Source organism: Cervus canadensis, chromosome 13 (genome assembly GCF_019320065.1).
Source record: "Cervus canadensis isolate Bull #8, Minnesota chromosome 13, ASM1932006v1, whole genome shotgun sequence".
Classification (NCBI taxonomy): Eukaryota; Metazoa; Chordata; class Mammalia; order Artiodactyla; family Cervidae; genus Cervus; species Cervus canadensis.
In genome coordinates, this window is record NC_057398.1 from 9548617 (window position 1) to 9567514 (window position 18898).

Genomic DNA, 18898 nt, shown 5'->3' on the forward strand with positions numbered 1-18898 from the left:
GGGTGTGGGAAGGGACAATTTTTTGGCACATGTAATTATGTGAGAGTTGGACTATAAAGAAAGCTGAGCACAGAAGAATTGATGCTTTTGAACTGTGGTGTTGGAGAAGACTCTTGAGAGTCCCTTGGACTGCAAGGAGATCCAACCAGTCCATCCTAAGGGAGATCAGTCCTGGGTGTTCATTGGAAGGACTGATGTTGAAGCTGAAACTCCAATACTTTGGCCACCTGATGTGAGGAGCTGACTCATTGGAAAAGACCCTGATGCTGGGAAAGACTGACGGCAGGAGGAGAAGGGGACGACAGAGGATGAGATGGCTGGATGGCATCACCGACTCAATGGACATGGGTTTGGGTGGACTCTGGGAGTTGGTGATGGACAGGGAGGCCTGGCGGGCTGTGGCTCATGGGATCACAAAGAGTCGGACATGACTGAGCAACTGAACTGAAGTGAATTAACTTAGCAGAGCAGAAGGAGCCCAAGTGAGGTGCTTATTGTAGAGGGTGACAGGGGGCGTGGCGGACGTGGGGGTGGAGGTCTCTCTACAGACCTCTGTGAGGCTCAGCATCTGGGGGCACCAGTTAGCTGGAGTAAGAGTGAGGGGTGAGGCTGAAACCAGGGAGATAACTTACAAATCTGAATCAAGAGGATCACCCCCTAAGTAGCTTATCTGATCCCCAGCAGCCAGGTGACTACCGTCCCACCCTGAGAAGCTTCTTTTAAAGGAAAACTGAAACTCGGGAGGCTCAGGACATGAAGATTCCAGGCAGGGCATGGACTTGGGTGAAAATTAGCAGCTTCAGTGAGGCTACGCACATTCTAAACTTTGGGATGCTTAATACCACTTCCTACCCTGCTCACAGACAGCCCCCATCAGAGGGACGTTGGAGAAAAGACAGAGTTAACATTGAGGTCTTCCAGTGAAGAATCCATCGCATCACCCTGGGGCATCACCACCAGGCCATGCGGCTCCCCCCTACACAAAAGAGCCCCTACATCCTCTTTTTAGCTCCTCTCTCTCACCTGCTAGATTGGGTCAGCAGTATCTTGAAAGTGAGATGAGAGGGATAATTACTCTTTTTTCAAATTTAATTGTAATTCTTATCAAATTAATACATGTACAAAGTTTTAAAAGTCCAACAATACTACAAGGCTCCAAAATGAAAAATGCAAGTCTCCCAGCTCAGGCAACCCCCGTCCCTGACTTCTATTCCCCAAAGGCAATTATTTTCCATTCTTTTAGCCATTTCTTCTCTGTATTTATAAATAATATGCTTATTCTGCTAACTTCCGTATTTTTCCATTTTTTGGACGTTATGTATTGATTCCAACTCTGGACGTTTTGGATGTAGCTCTCTTCCTCCACCATCCACATAATCCCTCCTTCAAATGCTCAAAATAATGCCACATTTTAGTTGTCTTCAAAGTTGATCGATAGCTTCCTTTTCAAAAACGTGTAAACATAGTTATATTTTTTTAAAAAGAAAGTGATTGTCTGAACTTGAAGCCAGATAAACATAGCATCACTTTGAGCAAAAGAGATAACCCAGGTGACTGGTTTGACTAAGCATTCATGTTTTCCGTTTAGTGGCAGAGAGGTGGTGATTCTGAGCAAGCAGAGAAGGAAATATAATACTAGCAGGTCCCGGGCATCAGTACAGACAGTGTCGGCTTATGATGGTTCTATGTAACAACTGTTCAACTTGATGATGGTTTGACAGTAATATGCATTCCATAGAAACCATATTTCAAAGTTTAAATTGTGATCTTTTCTCCGACTAGTGATACACAGCATGTACTCTGTCCGAATCCTGGGGAGGGGCAGTGAGAGCCGCAGCTCCTATTTAGCCACATGATCACCGGGGTGAACAGCTGATACACTTAAAACCATTCCGTTTTTCACTTTCAGTACAGTATTCACTGTATTACACGAGATATTCAACCCTTGATTATAAAATTGGCTTTGTGTTAGACAATTTTGCCCAACTGAAAGCTAATGTATGTGTTCTGATCATTTTTAAGAGTGGCGAGGCTAAGCTATGATGTTTGGTAGGTTAGGTGTATTAAATGCATTTTTGACTTAGGATATTTTCAACTGGTTTATTGGGATGTAACCCCAGCATAAATTAAGGAAGATCTGTAATCTTAATTTACATAGTTGCAATAAACCCTGTCTATTAGGTTTTCACCCTTGAAGTCAAACTATCCACAAGGCAAGGACGACTTATGATGGTGACAGAGCTGACTATAGATGCTTTCCTTCTGGATGTAAAGGTAAAGGCACAGATAGCAGATAAAGGGAAGGAGAAGAGAGAGGCTGAAAGACGGGAACTGGGCTAATATCCTCAGCTTATGTTGCAGAGGGTTAAAAGGTACTGCATAGGTGGAAGAGAAACTGGAGGAGTAAGCATGTATCAGTGTACAAAGGGGACCAATAGAATTAAATTATAAATCAGAAAGCTGGGGGCAGGGAGTAGGAAGCTTACGTCCTTGTATTTTATGTAGAGGAGTCAACAAGAGTCATGTCTTAAACTGATCAAGAAATCGGCTTTTTTAAAAACCTGAATGATTTTTAAAAATAATTTTTAAGACAGGCAAGTGAAAATAGTAGTCTCTGAAAAATGGCCTGGGTATCAGGGTAAACACTATTGTTTTTCTTTAAAAACACTCCCAAACTATTGGAAAAATTTTTCATCTTGTGCATACCTCACTTCAATGTTAAAAATGTTAAAAGAGGGAAATGCCTTGTAGAAGCACACCTTTTTTAAGGTTTTTAAACCTTTCATTTTATATTGGACTATAGCTGATTAACAATGTTGTAATAGGTTCAGGTGAAGGGACTCAGCCACATATTTACATGTATCTATTCTCCCCCAAATTCCCCTCCCATCCAGCCTACCACATAATATCTAGCAGGGTTCCATGTACTGTACAGTAGGTTCTCGATGGTTACCTATTTTAAATACAGCAGTGTGTACATATCCATCCCAAACTCCCTACCTCTTCCCTCCATCCTTCCCCTTTGGGCAACCATAAGTTCCTTCTCTAAGTCTGTGAATCTGTTTCTGTTTTGTAAGTTCATTTGTATCATTTCTTTTTAGATTCCACATATAAGGGATGTCATGTGATATTTCTCCTTCTCTGAGTACTTCATTCAGCATGACAGCATGGTTTCCACCCATGTTGTTGCAAATGGCATTATTTCACTCTTTTTAATGGAAGAAGCACACATTTTTAAAAGTTGAATTCAGTGTGAACACAGGAGCCCAAACTACAAACGTTCATTTTGCAATGGCCATGTGTCACTATTCCGTCAAAATCCACACACTTTCCAGGCACTTCTTTAAATGGTAATATAAGCTTAATGGGTCTCTTGTTGAGAGGCTTAGGAAGTTGCCATTGGCTATGGGCAACATTCAGGGAGCAGGATAATGATTTTCCTTGCTCTTACTTCTGGCTACAAGAGTTGACCGCTTATATAAGGAGGAGAGGTGTACAGAGTGAGAAACTTCTCTTTATTATGAACCTGGTTCCTTGTATCAGGCTCTATTTATAGTCTGGAATCTTCTTTTAATTTCTAAGCAGGTGTCTCTTACTTGCCCTGGTCCCACCCAAACCTGCAAAGCTGGGTGGAGGAGGATTAGAGAGTCAATGTGTAACATATCACTCTGGACCCTACAGCCAGGTGTCCCAGGTTGTACACTGGGTAATCACGTCCCTTCATCATCTTTCTTCTCAATCAAACTTCTTAGGAGGAAAGGGGCACAGCTCGTCTTTGCAAAGAATGTGCCCCTTAGTAGGCTCTCAGTTTATTGAAAGGATGAAATTCCTAGCAAGACATATAAAAGCATCCGCCATCTGACACCAGCTAGCTTTTCCAGCCTCTTCTTCCCTCCTGGGTCCCTGCACCTGGAGACATTCTCCTCTGGGCGCCCAGGCCTTGGTAGATCCTGACTCCTCTATCTGGAATGCCTTTCTCCATTGTCTTAAGGGTATGTCTACAAGACTCACTTTCTTTAAAGCAACCTCTCCCATGAAGCCTCTTCAGGGACCTTAGGCAACAAGGGCTCCTCCCAAGTGTTTTTGACAGCTGGTATCATCCTGTTGCTCAATAGAGGTTCTTTATATTCAGCAATCATCACCAGGCCACTATGGCAAGGAAAAATCTAAAGCAAATCTTGGCTTATGCTTGTGGAAAAAATATAATCTAGAAGCTCATCAATCTGGTTGAGAAAGGTATTAGGTGTCCCCCTAAGGGCAGAGGTCAGGAGAACACTGTCACTGAGGGATGCAGCCTTGAAAGAGCCAGCACTCCTTAGAACGATGTCCTATGGAGCATCCCAGGGGATTCGGCAGAAGAGGCTCTCCAGAGCCCTGCTCCCAGTCCGTGGTGGGTGCCTTTCCAATCAAGCTGGGCCCAGTTACATTTGCTGACAGATTTGCACTGTATTCTTTTACTCTTGAGAGCTAGACATTTTAAAAAAATTTTTTAATGGTGTGATTTTTTTCAAGCATGTTCTTACAGATCCTTATATATCCCATTACCCAGCCTTAACAATGATTAATATTTTGCCAGTCTTATTTATCTATCCTTCCACATGTTTTTAATGGGAGAGGGGAAGGGAGAGTAGGAGCATCTTAGAACATGGGTATCTCAGGGTGTATCTTTTCTTTTCTTTCTTTTTTTTTAATCTTTTAGCCATGCCGCATGGCATGTGGGATCTTGGTTCCCCGACCAGGGATCGAACCCACGCCCCCTGCAGCAGAAGCACTGGGTCTTAAACATTAGACCACGAAGGAAATCCCTTAGGGTATATCTTTAATAAATAAGTACTTTTTAAAAAATGTGGTAAAGTACACAACCATACCTTTGCCATTTTATCCATTTTAAGCACACAATCCATTGGCATTCACATTGCTGTGGAAACATCACCACCATCCATCTGCAAAACACTATCATCCTACACTGAAATTTCACATCCATTGAACAACAGCTCATTCTCCCTTCTCCAGAGCCCTGGTAACGTCTGTTCTACTTTTTGCCCCTGTGAATTTACCTGTTCTACACAGCTCATATGACTGAAATCAAACACTATTCGTCCTTTTGTGTCAGGCTCATTTCACTTAGCATCATGTTTTCAGGGTTCATCCATGCTATAACATGTATCAGAATTTCATTACTTTTTCAGACTGACAAGGACTTTTAAAATAATAATCACAACATACCTAACAAAATGAACACTGATTTTAAGTCATCTGATGAGCTAGGCTGTGCTATGTTCCTGGCTCCAAAATTATCTCTTGAACTGTTATTTACAGTTTGAATCAGGTGTCAAAAGTCCATGTGTTGCTGATAAGTCTTTCCAGTCTCTTTTAATCTATGATAATTCCTCCTTTTTTTTTAATGCTATTTATTTGTTGAAGAAATAAGGTCATTTGATTCATAGAATTTCCTCCATTCTGACTTTTGCCGATTGCATCCTCATAGCATCATTTAATTGTTTCCTCTGTCCCCTATCCTGAAAACCAATGGTCAGATCTAGGGTATTATTAGATTCCAGTTCAGTTCCCTTGATGCGCTGTGTGCTTCCTAGTACATCACAGCAAGAGGTGTGTGGTGTCTGGCGGTCCCACTTCTAGGGATACCCTTAAGATCAGTGGGTTCAGGTGCTGCCAGCCTGACCCTCTCATTGATAATATGGCATTTAAAAATTAGTGTTTCCCCCTCAAAAAAGCTAGTGTTCTCAAGTCTTTGTAAGGGATCTTAAGCATGCGTCATCTATGTCTCTCTGAGTGTGTGGTTTTAGTCACCAGGCTCAGCCTAGAGCTGTCGTTTATTTGTTCTGCAGATCCTCAAAGCTCCCCGTAGTCCTGCTCAGTCTGTGATACTGAGTAGCCACTCCTGGGACTCTTGAGCTCTCAGATTACACCCAGGACAGCTCTCTATTTCCCGTTAGTCCTTGAGTTGCCTACAAATGGGTGCACACTCAGAGCCGCACGAGTCCTGAAAACGAGTCCTCTCTCGGCCGTCTTGATAGCCGGTGCTAATGGTTAAGCTCTCATGAGAGTAAACGTTCCTTCTGCCTATTCTAGCCCTCTTCCCGGAGTTGAATTCTGTTTCCTCTAGTTTAGGGCTCAGGGGCACTGACAGCAGACGTTGCAGACGGGAGCTGGGGAAATGATGCCCCAGGCTGAGACCGGTCCCGGGAGCCTACATGCTTCACGAATTCAAGGAAAGATTGGCAAGGATGAGAATATGTTTTATTGTAACTTCCCAGCTTGTGTTTGTTACTTTTCTTTTCAAATTAAATATAGGTTAAGTTATTTTTTCAAAGTAAATGTCCAGAGAATATTCTTTAAAAAAAAAAAAACAAAAACAAAAAAAAACCTTGATAACTTTTCAAAGTTGATGTAGTGCTTATTCTGTGCCCTTAAAAATTAGTAGAAAGCAACAAGCATCGGGCTTAAAAGTCAGTCTGCCTCTTACACATTCTGTCCCGTTAGGGAGAAAGGATGGAGGATCAAGGAGGGAGAAGGCAGAGGAGGGACAGTGGGGTGGACGAGCCTCAGATGAGGGTGGCCAGAAGGAAGAGGAGAGCTTGAGTCTATAGACAGAAACAGAGCAGGAGCCAGGATGCTAGCTCTCGATCAGCTACCCCAGAGAAATAAAATACGGACCATGAATGTGAGCCGCATAGATGATTTTTAATTTTCTAGTAGCCACATTAATAAAAGTAAAATTGGATGAGTGGCATTCATTTCATCAATGCATTTTATTTCACTCAATGTATTTAAAGTGTCATTTTGATGTGCAATTAACGTAAAAATTAATGTGCTGTTCTACATTCTTTTTTTTTTTGTCCTAAGTCCTCAAAATCCAGTGTGCATTTTACACTTTTAGCACATCTTTATCTGAATGAGCCACATTCAAGTGGTCGATGGCCACCTGCAGCAGGCGGCTATTGTATTGGACAGCGATGCTCTAGATTTTGACAAAACTGCCCGGACTTCAATTCTAGTCTGTACAACAGAGATAACTCTCCCTTCCCAGATCTGTTCCCAGGGTTGTATGGGATACACAGGGGCTAATGGGTGTAGGTCCTTCACAAGCCCCTACCTGAGGAGAAAGAAAACAGTGTTGTCGGCACCTGTGAGCAGAATTAATCCATCAACTTATCACTGGGTCATCTGGACTCAGCATGCACTAAACTAAGTGGAAGTACACAGTGCCACAAACATAGGCTTCCCTGGTAGCTCAGCTGGTAAAGAATCGGCCTGCAATGCAGGAGACCCCGGTTCAATTCCTGGGTCAGGAAGATCCCCTGGAGAAGGGATAAGCTACCCACTCCAGTATTCCTGGGCTTCCCTTGTGGCTCGGCTGGTAAAGAATCTGCTTGCAATGTAGGAGACCTGGGTTCAATCCTTGGATTGGGAAGATCCCCTGGACAAGGGAATGGCTACCCACTCCACTATTCTGGCCTGGAAAATTCCTTGGTCTGTACGGTCCATGGAGTCGAAAAGAGTCAGACACGATCGAGTGACTTTCATTTCACTTCGATTTCACAACAAAAATCAGAGGAATAAAGATGAGGTGACCAACTGTGGTTTCTCCATCCACTATCACAATCATTCTATTTGTTTTCAAGTTGAAAGGATATTTCAATACTATCCCAAGCACCCAGGATTGGTAAGATGAAACAAACGAGCTTCTTGCTCCCAAGGAACTCATAAGCAGTGAGGGAACACATACACAAATGTATAGGAACCAAACAGATGTGTTTCCCTGGGATTCTTGTTTGCAGGTGTCAGAAAACCCAATTCCAATGGCTTAGGCAAAAAGGAGGGCTTTACTGGCTCAGATAACTGAAAAGTGCTCGGTACCGGTGACTGGAGGCCCACCTTGCTGCACAGCCTCTCACATTCTCTATCTCCTGCTCCATGTGACAACCCCAGCAACCTCTGGCTCACAGCAGTCCCCCACGCCCCTCACTGACACACTCAAGTCTGGCAGGAAAGGGAGTGAGTCCCGAGCTGCCTCAGTCAACCGTTCCCAACAGCTCCTTAGCTCTGACTGGGTCCTGAGCCGGTTCCTGGACCAAGCACCGTGGCCCTTGGCAAGGGGCGTGGCTTTCCCAGAAGAAAACTAGGAAACCTAAATTGGGGTGGATAGATGTTGAATGGCCAAGAAACAACAGTATTAACTAAGAATTATGGGAACACAGAATAAATGTTACCAGGGCTGGCTCCATGAATGTGTGATCTGCCATCCCACTCTTTAAAGGTCCCACGCTTAAAGCTCCGCTGTCACAGTTTGAAATTCTTAATCATTTTTGAACAAGGAGATCCACGCTTTTGTTTAAATTACAAATTCATAGCTCATCCTAGTTGGAACTAAAAATACATACATGAGAAAGTGACTTTGGAACTGGATTTTGAAAGATAAAACACAATAGCAATTTTCCAGGCAGAGAGGGCTGCGTTGTGGGAAAAAGGAGGAAATTCCAGGCAGAAGGGTCAGCATAAGCAACAACTTAGTGATGTGAAAGGCTCAGTGAAAAGCTGAAACTACTAGCACCTCAAGTGGTTGGGATGTATAGTGCTGGTGGGAGTGACCCCAGCTGAGCTGGAAAGAGGGGCAGAGAAGGACCTGGAGTGGCAAGTCAGGAGGTTGGCACTCAATAAGTATTCCTTAAATGAATTAATAGATACAAGCCAAGTGAGTTGCAACCTTAGAGAAAAAGTATTTTTAAAACCTATATTATTCCAAATGATCCTTACAAAATAACTGCCCAATTTTCCACCTTATTCTTCTGCTCCAGAATAAGGCTAACTTTTCACTGTGTAATATTAGCATCTACTGATCCTTATCATCAGCGTGTTAGCAAGGTTAGCATTCCACCTCTGTGACTTCACGATCCAAGTATTTATGAATCAGAGAGATGTTTCTAAGAACATGTTTTCCAATTGTTTACTTTATAGCAATAGTAGTGTGCTTTAATTACAAAGATGACGTTTTTAAATCTAAATAGAACCAGTCTCAATTGTGTGGGAGTGCATTGCTTTGGTGATAAAGGAGAAACACAGACAGTGACTCAGGTAGAACACTGTTTCATTTTCATTTCGTGTTTCCTTTAGTTCTACATGTCAGGACATGTAGCAGAACCAAAGCAGAGGTGTGCTGTGGGGAATGTGAAAGTTAAAACTAAAGCTTTCTATGGAAGAATGAAAATACACGGTCCCCATTCTCCCAGCCTCTCCCCTTTCGAGGCCAAAATGAAAGGGGAAAAAGAGGTGTTGGCTTCCTTCCAACACATAGACAATGAGCTGGTAAAGGTCAGTATTTTGTTGCCTAATTCTTTTTTAAAAAGTGTGATGGAGACAACATTGGTTCTTCTGAATTGAGAATCCTTTTGAGTTTCCACACTGGCCTTATTTTACTTGAAATTAAATGTAAGAAGATAAATCAATGTTCAGGTATCTGCTAAATGCCAAATGTGGCGCCTTTGTCTGCCTTGTTCTTTCTTGTCTTCCTAGCACCTTGAACAACACATGGTATGAAGCAGGCATTTGAGAAATATTTGATGGATAAGTCAATGAATTTATTGCCCACAGTAATCTTATGTGGCTGTGGCAACTTTTCAGGTCAGAAAACGGAGGCCAAGACTATGAGCTGGAAATTGAGGGAAAGAGATAATCTGCCTGGGCAGGGGGTGTGTCCCAGGCTGGCAGAGATAACATGGGGCTTCCTTGATGACTAACTTTTATGCAGTCAGGCAGGCGTCTCTTCTGTAGAATCCTCGGTCAACAGAAAATAACATCAGGAGAAAAGGGGCTTTTAAAGTGTCACATCCCCATCGTGGTCATCATCATCATCATTGACTGTAGACATAGAGCTTAAGATCAGAGAATTGAAGAACTGTCAAAAAAATTCAAAATTTATACCACTATATTTATATAAGTGAGGTAAGAGACCTGGGTTCAGTCCCTGGGTGGGGAAGATCCCCTGGAGAAGGAAATGGCAACTCCCTCCAGTATTTTTGCCTGGAGAATCCCCTGGACAGAGGAGCCTGGTGGCTACATGGAGTCCATGGGGTCACAAAGAGTCAGCCAGGACTTAGCGGCTGAGCACAAGCACGTGCAAGTGAGGGACAGCCCTCCAAAGGGGATAAGTCCCACATTCATGAAGGAACTTCAACTTTGCAATGGAAAGAGGGGACTAACAGTGAGTTCACTTTCAGTACACATAAGGGCATTATGGTTCGTGGATAATTTTTATTTCGGATGAACAACACACAACAGCGGGGTACCACCATCTCCTCGGTTCACCTGGCCTTCCATCCTGACCAGTTGCGGCTTTCCGACGCCTCCACCTGCAGCCTCCTCTCCCACCCAGTCCCCCACCCCCCCGCCCCAGTCCTGTACCAGCTGTTTTCCTAAACAGCATTTGCCATGTCTATCCACTGCCAAAAGACCCTGTGACCCACCTCTCCCCTTCTGTCCTGGGACACAATCCAAACTGATTATTACAACCTTCAAGGCCGGTCACACTGTTCCCCACCCACTGGCTCCCAATCCCCTTCCCCTCCACGCACATGCCTGCTCAACAGCTGCTTCACCATTCTCCAGACCTGCTATGGGTTTTCACAATTCTGTGTTTTCACTCATGGCACGCACATCTACTGTGTGCCAAGTCCGTGTCTGGAACAGTGCAAGGAGCTGGGGATGAACAGACAGACGAGCAGGGCACAGTCTCTGACTTCCTGGCACCCGCCGCTTCTGCCTCTGCTTCTCTCTATGCCTGGAATGCTGCCCTCCTCCCCTGCCCAGAAAATGCTCAGCTTCAACATCTGAGCTCAAAAGTCACTTTGTCCATCAGCCTTTGCCAGCTCTCCTGGGCAGAGCTTTCCTGCCCCACTTTAGCCCTTATGACATCAGCTTTACCTGTTGTCCAAGTCTGTCTGTCCATGAGCTGTGGGCATCTTCCAGGCAGGGCAGCAGTACCGGGTATCTGTAGCTCTCATCATACCATCCAGCACATCGTTAAGTACCCATTAAACGTCTGCTGAAATAAACAACTGCCACGTGCTGGATACTGTTTCAGGCATCTTCGTTTGCCACCTAAACAAGATTTTAGACTCCTCAAGGGCAAAGGATACTCTGGCATTGCCCTTGTAATCCCAAGATGTCTAAACATATTGCTGAGCACATGATCTGGCAATAGGACAGAATCTGAAGGATTGACTGGTAGGTATAAAACTCACCGGAGTGACTCACTCCACCCTCAGCCACTCCAGTTTCAAGTACAAGTTCATCATCAGATGATCTCAGTTCATCACATTTTGGGAAACGGAACAAAAGTCCGAAAAGCCCTACTCCGTTTACTCAGTCAATAGCCGGGCTTGTGTTTGTGGTTAAAGCAAATTATGGAATAATTGCAAATTTGGCAGACAGGATAGTATCACGAGGGCACAGGGATCTGGAATTTGTCACGTGGGAGACTTCTGAGACTTTAGGAGTGCGGTAAGGTCAACACTAGAAGGTTCTAGGCATTCAACAAGACTTGGGTGGGTGGGGGGGAAGGTTTTTCAATAAGAGAGGCAAAGCTAAAGGAAAATGAGCACATTCTAAACCTCTCTAAGATTTGGGTGGTAGTGGAACTTAGCAGAAGTTCTGAAGGGAATTAGACCTGTGTTTGAGTCAAGTGCCTAAGATTCAACCTTTCTGAGCTTTGGTTTCCTCATCGATAAAGCTGAAATAATAATACCTGCCTCACGGGGTTATTACAAGGATGAAATAAGATACTGGATACTTTTTAAAGTGCTTACCATTGTGTCTGGCATGCACAGCATGTGCCCAGTATATAGTAATTGCTAAATATGACCTAGCCTCCCATTGATTTTTTTATTTCTTTTAAAATCAGTCGGTAAGTCAACCTGACAGATGGCATTTTTCATCGGGTTCTAGACATTTCTGATGTATCAGGGTTCTTTATGATGTGTAGGCTTCACGAGTAAGGCAAGGGAAGGAAAACAGTCCCTGCCTCCCACCCATCTACCACTCACCTTTCAGCTCCGGGGACGTTGCACGTGGTCAGTCAGGATGCCCCCAAAAGGTTGCCCATCCCTCTCACAAGCAGCTGTTCTTTACCTTGACCCCATCTTAGCAAATGGAGCATCTTCTGGGGCAAAGGGCAAGCAGGGAGCTCAGAAGTCTTCTGTTAAGCTTCCTTTCGGTGTAAGAATTTATGATTCTGCACACTAAGAGAAATAATTCAGAGAAAGACAAATGCCATATGATATCACTTATATGTGGAATCTAAAATACAACATAAATGAACATGTCTATGGAACAGCAACAGACTCACAGACACAGAGAATAGACTTGTGGTTGCCAAGGGGGTAGGGGGTGGGGGAGGGAAGAATGAGGCGTTTGGGATCAGCAGAGTCAAACTAATATATATAGGATGGATAAACAAGGTCCTACCATATGGTGGCTCAGGTGGTAAAAGAATCTGCCTGCATTGTGGGAGACCAGGGTTCGATCCCTGGGTTGGGAAGATCTCCTGGAGAAGGGAACGGCTCCCCACTCCAGTGTTCTGGCCTGGAGAATTCCATGGATTGTAAAGTCCATGGGGTTGCAAAGAGTCGGACACGACTGAGGGACTTTCACTTTCACTTCACTGCATAGCACAGGGAACTACATTCAATATCCTGTGATAAACCATGATGGGAAAGAATATGAAAAAGAATAGACATAACTGGATCACAGCTGCACAGCAGATATTCACCCAGCACTGTAAATCAATATATTTCAATAAAATAAAAACAATTTATGGTTCGTACGAGAGCCACTTCTCTTCTGTGAGTCCAACATCTCACTGCATCCAATCAGGGCACTGAACCTTGTCAGAGCTCCCCAAGTGTTCCTGTGAGCATTTGCTGAGAGGCAGTAGGTGTCATGGTCAAGCACCCCGACTTGGGAACCAGCCTAAGTTAAGTGGAAGTCTCTCAGTTGTGTCCGACTCTTTGCAACCCATGGACCATACAATCCACAGAATTCTCCATGCCAGGATACTGGAGTGGGTAGCCTTTCCCTTCTCCAGGGGATCTTCCCAACCCAGGGATCAAACCCAGGTCTCCCACATTGCAGGCGGATTCTTTACCAGCTGAGCCACCAGGGAAGCCCACTTGGGAACCAGCCTACTTGAGCTCAAATCCTGCTCTAACATCACTAGCTGTGCAACCTCTGTCAATTATTTACCCTGTCTGTGCTTCAGTTTCCTCATCTGCAAAACGGAGATGTCCACAGTAATTACCTAATAGGGCTGTTATGAGGATGACAGTCATTAACTACAAATAAAGGGCTTAGTCCATAGTCTGGAACACTGTGAACACTACACAACAGCCTTTGCTCATATTACTTTATATTTAAAGGCACTTAAGAGAGGGATCTAATCCCCCCCAGGGTCCTAGGAGTTTAACTTTTGATAGCCCATCCCAAGCCCAAAATGTATTTGATGTCTTCTTCCTTTCCTTAAAAATTCTTGTGCAACATATTTAAATTCAACATACCCACATTTGTTTCATATAAAACAATATTTAAGGCACGTATTAATTAAGACAGATGCCCTCCAGCAAGATGCCTTCTATCTACTGCCTGCTTCTGGTGCCCAACAGTGAAGCCATGACAAGCTCATGCCCGGTTTGATGGAAGCAGATGATTTCCAAGGTCTCTTTGGCGCTGGTGTTTTGTAGTTTGGAAAATCAGTGCCACCAGCCTCCGGGAACCTGCTCCAGTGGCCGCCTACCTGGCATCACCCATGTCTCCCATGCTGCCGAGCTGGCAGAGAGACGCCAGTGCTGAGGTGCGATCTGTGCCACAGGGAGCAATTGCCCGGAAGGCACAGTTGCCCCAGCTGTTCTGCCTCTGTGCCACTCACACGTGCCACAGACCCGACCGTCTATTCTAAGGTGGATACACAGAAAATAGAGGAGGCTGGCAAAGAAGTGAGCCTGCGTGTGTCTCAGGTCGTTTCAGTCGTGTCTGACTCCTTATAACCCTATGGACCATAGCCTGCCGGGCTCCTCTGTCCATGCGATTCTCCAGGCAAGAATATTGGAGTGGGTTGCCATGCCCTCCTCCACGGGATCCTCCCAACCCAGGGATTGAACCTGCGTCTCTTACGTCTCCTGCATTGGCAGCTGGGTTCTTTACCACAAGTACCACCTGGGAAGCCCAATGTAGTGAGTGGAAGGATTAAGGAGATGCTTCATGGGAAAAGTGCCTACAGGAGTTTTTTGTTTGGATGCTTAAGAACCAAGAACAATGCATTGGTAACCACGATCATTCGGGATCCTTCCATCCTCCACTACGCCCCGTGTAGCACTTGAAGATAGAAATGAAGACCCTTCTCTAACTCCATGCAAGCAACCTGGACAATGATGGAATCTGATGCCTCTCCCCGTAATAAAGATTTAAATCTATTGCTAAATGTGTACAGCACTCTAGCAGCACTCTGCTAAAGGTAGGGGAATGGCTAAATAAATCATATCACCACCACCGGCCATTAAAAATTATGGTAACAAGATAGCAGTGACCTCTGGGAAGTAGAGAGAGGCAGGCATAATCAGGAATGGTGGCATGGGGGCTTCTAAGGACTTGATCTGGTGGGCTACTTCTTTACTCAAATGATAGGTCCTTGAAGTTTTACTATTAAAATGAGTATATATGCTCTATAATCATCTGTACGTGTGCTACATTTCACAATAAAATGAACAACACTTTTGAAAAGAAATAATTATGGTAATAAAGACCATATTCAATTTAGCCTAATAAGCAAAAGAGCAAATTTCTACATTGCTTGCAATCCCAATCACAATTCTGTTTTTAAAAATCATATGCATGAGAAAGACCAGAGGGAAACACACCAAAATGCTAATAATGCTGAGATGATGGGTAATCTTTTTCTATTGCTCATTTCCCAAATTTTCATAATTTAAAAAAAAATTATACTAAATCCCCCAAAGGAATCTTTAAAAGTATGATTTTTAAAGTTATTTTCAAATGACTTTCACAGCTATCATCTCACTGCTTCTTTTGTAAAATATTTATTTATTCATTTTTGGCTGTGCTGGGTCTTCATTGCTGTGTGGGCTTTCCTCTAGTTGTGGCAAGAGGGGCTATTCTCTAGTTGAGGTGCAAGGGCTTCTCACTGCGGTGCCTTCTGTGATTGCGAAGCACAGGCTCTAGAGCATCCGGGCTTCAGCGGTTGCAGCACATGGGTTCAGCTGTCCCGCGGTATGTGGGATCTTCCCGGCCCAGGTGTCTCCTGCATTGGCAAGCGGATTCTTTACCACTGTGTCACCAGAGAAGCCCTATCTCACTGCTTCTTACAACAGTTTGGAGGGAGTCAATATTAAAGAGTCAATGAGTGTGTGTTAAGTCGCTTCAGTCATGTCCGACTCTGTACTACCCCATAGACTGTAACCCATCAGGCTCCTCTGTCCATGTGATTCTCCAGGCAAGAATACTGGAGCGGGTTGCCATTTCCTCCTTCAGCTGATAATAAATATGAACTAAATTTTATAGACCAGAACATGGAAGAAGTGTTTATGGTTTGCACTAAGTCACGCCATTGGCTGGAGGGGAAAGCTCGACTGGGTCCCGGGTCTCCCGCGTCCTGATAATCCTCAGAGTTCGGGGACTCAGGTGTCCCAGGGCTCTAGGATCCCCACTCTTAGGTGCAAAAAGCAGCTACCTAGGCTTTGGTCCTGTGGTCCAAAGTGGGTGTCTATGGCACAGAAGACTACATACCAGAAGTTCCCCAAAGATGCAATCTCTGCCTTGGATACTCCTCTCACAGCCCCTCCTAGCTAGCAAGGCACCAAGTTCGTGGGTAAAACTCCTTGGAAATACTCCTTGGAAATGTTGAGAGAGAGAAGGAGGAGGAAGAGGAGGAGAAAGGAAGGAAAATGTGTGGATGGAAAGCGGGGATTGCTCTCATTGTTTTCTTTGAAGCATCCCAGCCCCGCTCCCCTGAAGATGGTCATTTCCTGGATGTAGCTCAGCTTCATCCACAATTCTGCCACTGACTAGGCAGACAGAAGGGCTTCCCTAGTAGCTCAACTGGTAAAGAATCTGCCTGCAAGGCAGGAGACCCCGGTTCAATTTCTGGGTCGGGAAGATCCCCTGGAGAAGGCATAACATAGGCTACTGTCTCCAGAATTCTTGAGCTTCCCTGGTAGCTCAGATGGTAAAAGAATCTGCCTGCAATGTTGAGACCTGGGTTCGATCCCTCGGTCAGGAAGATCCCCTGGAGGAGGGCATGGCAACCCACTCCAGTACTCTTGCCTGCAGAGTCCCATGGACAGAGGAGCCTGGCAGGCGACAGCCCACGGGGCCGCAAAGACTCGGACACGACTGAAGCGATTGAGCGCACACATAGGGAGACAGAATGGGCTCTGGGAGAGACTCAGGGGTTTCCCCAGAACGCCTCCCTTGATTGGTAATTAATGATACCACTACCGAAGACTGGCTGTGTGTCCCATCCTCAGGGAATCCTTATGTGTTAGATGCTTTTATGAGGGCCGTTTTTCAGCTGACGAAACTTAGGCAGAGAGTGAAATGACTTATCCAAGACGACACGGCTGAAGATGTGCCACAAGATGATGGGCTGAATCCCGAATCAAAGCGCCACCTGCCACATTCCAGAGCCCACGATATGATGCCTCCTCGTGTTTCCTGAGGGAGAAGACTCGTATATTAGTAATTCCCCAGGCAAATCCACTTTATAGGAAGTGTGGGTTTTGGAAAGCAGAAGAGAGAAGAACAGAACTCCCTTCCTGAGGTGCAGAAGTGGGCTGGGCCAGGAGGAGAGGGCTCCGAGTGCTCTTTGCCTCGCCTTTCACTTGGCTCTCTAGAGCTGTGAGCAGATAAAATCTGGAGGTTTGAAGAAGAATAATGGAGGGTGGGGGAAGGAGTGGGAAGGGACTGTTCCCTGGACTAAAGAAACTGCTAAAACCTTTAAATATCTCTTGAGCTTTTTTTCCCTCCTCTCTTTTGGCTCCCTGCAAATGTTTTGATGTTTAGATTTGGTTGCCACAGTGGGCTGTTTTTAGCTGCCTAGTTCCATCCCCTCCCCTTTTAACTTTTTCCCCTTCCTTTTGCACTTGCCCCAACATGAAGTTTCCAATTCTTATCTCACTCAGCAAAACATACTGGGGCTGGTTCTGAATGTGGATTCCCCAGGCGTTTTCTCCAGCGTAAAACCTCAGCAGTATTCAAGTCTCTGCTTAACCCTCTTTCATTTAGGATTAACCCCTGAAATAACTCTACCCAGGCTTCCTTCTCAGGGAGGGGACAGGCATTATCTGCCTTGTGCAGAGAAGCCCTGGGGTCTGAGAATCCTCTCCTGCCCCTCCCCTAGATGATACACGGGTGGGTTCAAAGTCAGGGTAAACTGAGGACGCAAAGAACTCAGGTATCATCACCCCACTGGGGCACACACCCCGGGGCTGTCGCCTTCCCCGGCTCCTTCCCCGGTGTCTCTCTCCACCCAGGCAGGTTTCACAGTCCTCCTGGGGGCTGGGGGCAGGGAGGCGCGAGGCAGTCGTTTTTGTTTTCCTTGGATAAGAGCTTCATTCACCAGGGGGTGGACGGACTTCTCTGTCAAGATTCTTATCGCTTTTCGAGTTTCCGTGGGAGGGCGACGCTCAGACTTCTGCTAACAGCTGACAGCGTTTCTACCCAGGTGTGACCTGGGTATTCAGAACCAAGAATTATTAGAATGAAGCAGGTTTAGCGAGAGAAGCGGGAGGTACCATGGTAATAAAAATAAACCGACCTGGGGTTGTGGACTTCTCTTGCTTAATTACCCTTCTGTGGTATTGTGTTGCGGAGGCTGGTCTGGCTGTTTGTTTACCTACGCTCCAAGCTGAATTTCCTCCTAACGACAGGACAGAAACCTCCACAAATCTGGCTTGGGTGTATTAATGGATTCCTAGTTTAAAATGTAAACTGGTTAAAGATTTCTGTAGGCATTTCACAAAGGGGAAAAAAACTGGTGGGGGGGGGGCGGAGGGAGCGGGTAGCTTTCACGGGTTCTCCCCCATCTCCTTGTTTCGCTTTATAAGGGTGGCGTTCACTCGAGGGCAGTGGACGAGCAGCTAGAAAAGATACGTAAAGGCGCTCAAATGGCTTTCATGCAAACTTGCAAACGCCCTTCCTCCTGCTCTCGCGGTGCTCTACGGGCTGTTAGGACACGCCCGGGGTTTACCTGGCCGCCCCGGGTCTACCTGCGGGTGCGTGGGCAGGAGGGCGGGGTGTGGGGGCGTGGAGGTGGGGCCGGGAAGTCCGTTACCAGGGTGAAAAGTAAAGCAAAAACAACGGCCCCACGCTTCCCGCGCGACTTCGCTGGAAATTCGCTGAGGTCCTAGGCGGCATCCCCTAGGACCCTGCGTAGGACCTCCAGGCTACCCGACGGGCCGGGGGCGGGAGTGGGGTTGGGGTTGGGGGGCGACTTCCAAGGCCGCTCTCCGCGGGGTCCTGGGCCCCGAAGCTTGGGGGATGGGTGTGTGTCCCGATGAGGCTCTGGTTCTCGGGAGAGGAATCAGGGTGCTGGGGACTCAGCTTTACCTATAGCTCTGAGGGTATCTATCCCAAGCTGCAGGGCAATCGGAGAGGCTGGGGAGACGAGCCGAGCCCCCTAGGGTGCGGGGCTCTGCGTGTAAGGGAGGGAGACAGACACAGAGAGGCCCTTCCATCACGGCTGTTAACAGCCGAGTGGGGCGGGGCTGTGGGAGCGGTCTGTGCTCCTAGAGCCTTCGAGTTCCTACCCCAAATTGCCACACTCGGACCCTGGACCGTCTCTCTCTCCCTAAAGGCAGGTGCAATCAGGTAC